Below are 6851 nucleotides of genomic sequence, written 5' to 3' on the forward strand. Positions count from 1 at the left end.
TCTCTCTCTCTCTCTCTCTCTCTCTCTCTCTCTCTCTCTCTCTCTCTCTCTTTCTCTCTCCCCCCTTTCCTCTCCTCTCTCCCTCTCTCTGGTTTTGGTTGGGTCTCTCTCTTCAAATCCTCCTCCTGCAAACCAGAGGAAGGCACATAGCCATTATCAGTGCCCAAGAATATATCTTGCAATGGCCACCACCAAGAGAGAATAATTCACATTTTTTCTTGTACCAATTCAAAAATTCCTACGACGTCATCCAGTTGGCCCAAATTGGGCCAGCAATCTAGCCCTGGATCAGCCAGCTGTAGCCAGTGTAGATACACAGCCGCCGAAGGCGATCCCTCGGTGTGGGCACTGTCCCAAGAAAGGAGAGAAACACTTGAGTTGGGCAGTTGCTCCTTTGTATTTTGCTACAAGGCTGATTGTAATTAATTATTTAACACTGAGCAGCTCAAATTTAATTCTAATAAGTTTTATCATTACATGGTGGCCTCATTCAGATTATTAATAAACAAAAATAATTAATAAAAACCATAATAGTGCACCAATACCAGGAAAGTGCCCTGGCTTCCTATACAAATGGATGTTCATGGGGCCTCCTGTACAAACGGATGTTCGTGGGGCTTCCTGTACAAACGGATGTTCCTGGGGCTTCCTGTACAAACGGATGTTAGTGGGGCTTCTGCTCTCTCTAGTTCAAGTGAATAGAGATCCTTTTCTAGATGATCCTCATGAACAGAACTGCAATAACACTTGTGCTACCTGTATGTATTACTCTCACCTGAGTTAACTACACCTGGACACTTTCTTCCCCCTAAATCATGCAAATGATGTCTAGATTATGCTGTCAATAACTTTAAAATAAGATGAAAAATAATAATTGGGGAGGAGAGGGAATGTGACTGAGTCAGGTCATGACATCTATTTCCAAAATAAGAGATATCTAAACCAATAGTGTGGCCAAAGAAGGAATAATGATAATTGATAATGTTTATTCATCTTTCCTGGATCATTTAGGCATCATATTATCCAATAAGCTTACCCTGACCCCCTAACTCTGGGTTGGTTTCTGTTATGATCTTATATAGCACATATCTCACTATATTTTGGTTGTCTCTTGATCTGTCTGTATCCCTCACTGGCCTTTAGGTCTTGTGTTAGGGCCTTATATTGGCAAGGGCCACATACATACATTTCACCATTGTATACCTCGTGCTTAACACAATGCCTGGCACATAGAAAGCACTCAATAAACATCTGTTAGGTTATAAGCTATATAAAGGTAATGTAAGTTAACTTCAGGGCTCAGCAAGTAACACCATAGATTTAGTGGCACTGCTAATACCCATTTCCAAGCTCTCATTCTCCCAGGAAACCTTCCCATATCCATTAAGTTTATGGGGTAATTGAACAAGAGTAAAGTGAGTATGCTGTTCATACACATATTATGGAATGTAGCAGATTTATAAGAATTCTACCTTAGAAGTCTTAGGAAGTCAAAGAAGGGAGGTCTATAAATGTCTTCGGAGCCTCTGGTTAATTGGGTTCATGGTCCTCTCCTTTCAAAGTGCCAAGTCAAGAGATGAATACATTCTAACCTTTTAGTTAATAAGTCTTTTTTCTGCTTTGCCCCAATGACCTCACAGTACTGAGAGGCACAACACTCTGGAGAGAATGTCCTAATGCAATAAAGAATTTTCAGAGAGCGAGTAACTACTACAATTCCATGGGTAGAGAGGGCAAGAGAAGCTGCTTGTTAGCGTCGAACAGGAAAGTCATCAAAATTCTTTCTCTTCTACCCTCCAGGGAAACTGCCCACTGCTAACCACCAAGTTTTGCAAGATATTCTTTTGTTTCTTGAAAATTTATTATTCCCCCCATCAGCCGCTCTAGCTGAAGTAATCTCAATTCTCTTAACCTTTCTTTAGAAGGTCTATTTAATTCATTTTTATTGCTCTCCTCTGAGCACTCACTAAGTTTGTTAGACTTTACTCCATCTTGAATTGGACAAAATACTTTAATAAGGGTTGCCTCCCACGGCTCCAGGAGCAGGCAAAGGTGATGTCCTGATGGGGCACTGGCAGAGGATATTGTTTGCGGAAGCACTTTTTGAACTCTTAAGCAGCCCCCAAATGGAACAGATGATGATTAGACTGCACATCTCAGACTGGGCTCCTCCTTCCCAAAAAGAATGAAAAAGAAATGATTGTATCATTTATTCATGTGTACCTTCAACAAAAAAGTATTGTGCAATCACTTTGTGCAAGATACTGTACTAGGCACTTAGGATATAATGACAAATAAGATATGGCCTCTATTCTCTAGAATATAATGGCATTGGTATGCCCAAAAAACAATTTTGGTTTTAGACCTAGAAATATTCCAGATGTTTTTGCATATATCATGTCATTCAAGCTTGTCATATAACAAGCCCATATGTAGGCATTTTTATTTCTAGTATACAGAAGAAGAAACTGAAGCACACCTATCTAGAGTTGTGCTAAAGAAAAACAAACATAAATTTATTTAGCCAAATTGGAGTTTTACTGCTCTACCTTATGTCTTCCTACACCTGTGCCTAAAGCATCTTCAAGGTACTTCCCACAGTGAAGGGCATCCCCAACCCGCATTTCTCCACACTGGAGGGCAGGTCAGGGCTCCTCCTGCACCATCCACTGAAAAGAGGCCTGGAGCCGCTAAATCTCTGCTTTCAACACTCTGCTAACCCTGCTGATTTTCTTACAGGTCAGTAAATCCAGTGCCCTAAAGAAATACAGACTTAGGCTAAAGAGCGGGATCTCTAGCTTACACAGATGTTCCTGAGACATTGAACATGTTGTTTAACCACTTTGTGTCTCATTGTCCCCATTTGTAAAACTGAGACAATTGTGCCTACCTCACTCTGTTGTTGTGATGATTAATTGAATGCTTCTTACAATGCCTGGGTGTTCAATGAATGTTAGTTGTTGGTAGTGCTGCTGCTGCTGCTGCTGCTGTTGTTATGACAGCACTACTAAATTAGACAAACCAAAGCCATAGACAAACTCCAGCCATTTTTGGCATCATTCTCGAAGACAGACTATATCAAAGACTTTACCTGTTTCCTCTAAGAATCTTGTCTGAATTGGAATAAACAGTCACCAGATTCTTGTGGTCCAAACATTCCCAAATATAAATTCACTGAATGTGGCCACGACTGGCCAGCTATTTATCAAAGTGTTTCCTTCCTCCTGGGCACTTGACTAGACTGTATTTCCCAGCTGCTCTTACAGTTAGCTTCTTCGGTGTGACCATGTGCCTCAGCTCTCATCAGTACAATGGAGTAGGAAGCAGTTTAGGCTTCTTGCAGGCCCTGAATCATAAAACCCTCCCAAATGTAATACTTCATTCTCTGTATTAGTTATCTACTTTTATATAACAAATCGCCCTAACACTTAGCAGCTTAAAACAATAAGTATTTATTATCTTACACAATTTCCAATAGGAATCTGGGAGTGTTTTTCCTAAATGTTTTTGACTCAGGGTTTCTCCTAAGGTTGCAGTCAAGTCATCAACTGGGGCTGCAGTTGTTTGAAGGCTGATTGAAGTTAGAGGGTCCACTTCCAAGGTAGGATACTCACATGGCTGTTGGAAGGAGGCCTCATTTCCTTGCTGGTAATTGGCAAAGACCTCAGTTCCTCATGATGTGGGCCTCCCCACGTGGCTTCCTGAATCTTCTTGTGACATGGCAGCTGGCTTCCTCCAAAGTTAGCAACCTGAAACAAAGAGGGTGGGGAGAAAGAGAGAGAGAGAGAGAGAGAGAGAGAGAAAGCGAGAAAGCAGGAAGCTTTTTAGGATCTAGTCTCCAAAGATTGTTCTTCCACGTTTTTTCTATTCAGTAGAGGCAAGTCACTAAGTAATCTATACTAAAAGGCAAGGAAATAAGGTTCAATCTCCTCAAGTGCGTATGAGGTATGCACACATAGAAACGCCACAAATAATATGTGCTTATTTTAAAACCATCATGTTCTTTGTCACCATCAGACAGGTGAATAGGGTGAACTACAAGGAACTATATAATATAATATGGGGAGGCATCGAGATGGAAGGAGCCCAGATTCTTGAACGACCTCCTGGAGTAGTGTCTCCCATCCACACGAGACTCTGTTATGAGTAAGAAATAAATTTTGATTATGTTAAACCCCTGAATTTGGGGAAGTTTTGCTACAGCAATTAGTCTTCCCTAATTCACTACATTACAAAGAATGGAGCATATTTGTTTTCCAGTCATATGTTGGTAAAAACATTTCATAGTATGCAAATATAAGCTGATTACCGTATTTACAAAATTAATATGCAGGGTAAGATTTTTTAATTCAGTCATGTAGATTATACTTATTACGCTTCTTGCTATTATGAACCCAACCTTTCCTTTCTTTTCCACAAAGCACCATAGGATGGAGTCCTCAACATTCTTTCACTCGCTCAGATGTTTGTTGAATGAAAGAGTAATTAAATGCTAATTTCAATGAGAGAAACAGCCTTTGTAAGGGGAAGCAAGGAAGAGCCCTGTATGTAGAGGAGATATACCTAAACAAGAGAATGTACCTTTGATAAGTACTGTCAAGATAAAGTCACAGCACAATGTGGCAAACTGCAGGCTCCCTGCAGGCATACAGAGGTGCTCCAGTGCCCCAGGTCCTAAGGTCATACTGGTCTGCAGCTCTTCCCACCATGTCCAGTTTTTGCATTCTCACCCTCTGCCTTATTGAGTAATTTTCCCCAAAGACTTGAGTTCAACTGACTTCAAAGCTCTATATGTTCCTTCCATGGGCCTTGGAAGACAGAAAATATATTGGCTCCTAGAGTGACTCTGCCAGTAAAGAGAAGATTTTCTTCTATCAAGCTGCTCTGCTCGGTTCTCTACCCTTTGAAGTGAGAGCTTGTAGAAATCTTGGTTGCTTCAAACTTGGATTTGCAACTTTAAAGTGGCAGCTTCCTTCATTTACTGATTTTTTTGCAGACTTAAAAACCTGTCATTGATTTGTTTTGGAAGAAAACAGTACAGTTTTATCAAAGCATTTTTTAAGTGTGAAGAGAAAATAACATCATTATCCAACAGACAAATAAAAACATATTCTCTACCACTCTAAGGTAAAAAGTCTTAATCTTTGTGGTAGATTGTGTTAATAGCAATACTACACACCCCTCTGTATCTATTCTCTTATCCTATAGATCAGAGCCATCTGTTATTAAAACATAATAAATGACTGCATTTATTTTATTTTATTTTATTTCTTGAGATGGAGGTCTTGCTCTGTCACCCAGGCTGGAGTGCAGTGGCATGTTCACAGCTTACTGCAACCTTGACCTCTCGGATTCAGGTGATCCTACCACCTCACCATCTTTAGTAGCTTGGACTACAGGCATGCACCACCAGCCCAGCTGATTTTTGTATTTATTGTAGAGACATGGTTTCCCCATGTTGCTCAAGCTGGTCTTGAACTCCCAAGCTCAAGCGATCCACCTGCCTCGGTCAGCCTCCCAACGTGCAGGGATTACAGACGTGAGCCACCGTGCCTGGCCTGATTGTTATTTTAGTCATTGAGTTTAGGGATAGTTTGTTACAGCAATAGTGAAGTGATACAGAAATTGGTGCTGGAAAGTGGATGCTGCTCTAACAAAAACTTAAATTATGAGACACTGGCTTTAGAACTAGATGGTGCCTGAGACTGAGAAAATGGCAAGAAAGGTGTTAAAGAAAGCTGGGAAAATGGTGAGAAAACTTATAGAGGCTAGAGACATAGTAAGAAAACTTAGAGGAGGCTTGCATTAAATAGATGTGAATTATTTGGTTGTACTGTCATTTATGGTAACTTGGAAGATAGAAAATGTATTTAATAAACTTCTGAATTTGTCCAAGTAAATCTTCAGACAGAATATCAGAAGCATCAGCTTGTTTTTAGCTGTCTATGATCAAAAGTTACTATAAGAGAGAGATGAACTCAAGCATGAACTAGCAAATTTGCAAACAGAACTGAGAGGGAACATGGCTCAGAAATGCAGGAAGCTGTTACTCTGCAAAGTAAAATGCATTCTCATATTTAGACTTTTCAACCAGTAAAAGATTCTCAAATTAAGATAATTCCTGGGGACAAAGATTAAGGGAACTGCAGTAAGACATGCCCTCAGAGTAAAGATTAAAGTAAGAGTTTGATTGTACATCCCTTAAGACATCTGTAAGAAATAAGGCATTTTCTCAGCCGCACAGAAGGACCTCCATAAAGCTAAGGGAGGATGACCCCACAGCAACCAGTCATGCCCAAAATAGGAGTAATTAAGTCTAGAGAGGTAAAACTAACTAAAAAAAATTGTTGGTATGGCCTCTGTCACATAGTGTGAATGCAAATGAAATACATAGAAAACCCACAAACGTATAGAGAAATGTGTTGGTAGAAGCACTGCCAGCCTGAACTCAAAGAGATAGACTGTGCTCAGGTTGTGAAAAGGTTTGTGAGTCCCCACTTTTCTCTGAAGAGGAAAAAGGCTAAACACTTGCATATTTCTACCTGCTTTCTTATCTCTCTACCATTATTACTATAAGAAGAACATTCCTGGGCTAGTGTGCAGATCCAAGGAGAAAATGAGCGATCTTAGGCAAAGCTACCCTCCCCTTCCTTTGAGCCCAGTCTAGATCATATAACCAGTTGACCTAAAACCTCATGAAAAACAATACAGATTATTTCTTTAGGTCACTGAAGTTTGGGGCAGTTGTGTTCCTGAGCAGTAACTACTTGATACAAGCTTTGAAGCAGTGTTTCTCAGATTTTAGCGTGGATAAGAATGACCAGGCATGCTGTGGCCATGCCTGCTTGCAG

General features: G+C 40.3%; 1 long non-coding RNA gene across 2 annotated transcripts; it reads left to right on the top strand.

Moving 5' to 3' along the window:
- The first annotated feature begins 520 nt into the window (after positions 1–520).
- LOC108544931 (uncharacterized) lies at positions 521–5110 on the top strand. Of its 2 annotated transcripts, none has more exons than XR_001889980.1 (4): positions 521–758; positions 3530–3601; positions 4018–4146; positions 4422–5110. It is a non-coding gene; the product is annotated as an uncharacterized LOC108544931 (long non-coding RNA). The 2 variants fall into 2 exon arrangements; XR_001889979.1 differs by lacking the exon at positions 521–758 and adding an exon at positions 2584–2739.
- Positions 5111–6851: the final 1741 nt, after the last annotated feature.

Source organism: Rhinopithecus bieti, unplaced genomic scaffold (genome assembly GCF_001698545.2).
Source record: "Rhinopithecus bieti isolate Rb0 unplaced genomic scaffold, ASM169854v2 scaffold_26871, whole genome shotgun sequence".
Classification (NCBI taxonomy): Eukaryota; Metazoa; Chordata; class Mammalia; order Primates; family Cercopithecidae; genus Rhinopithecus; species Rhinopithecus bieti.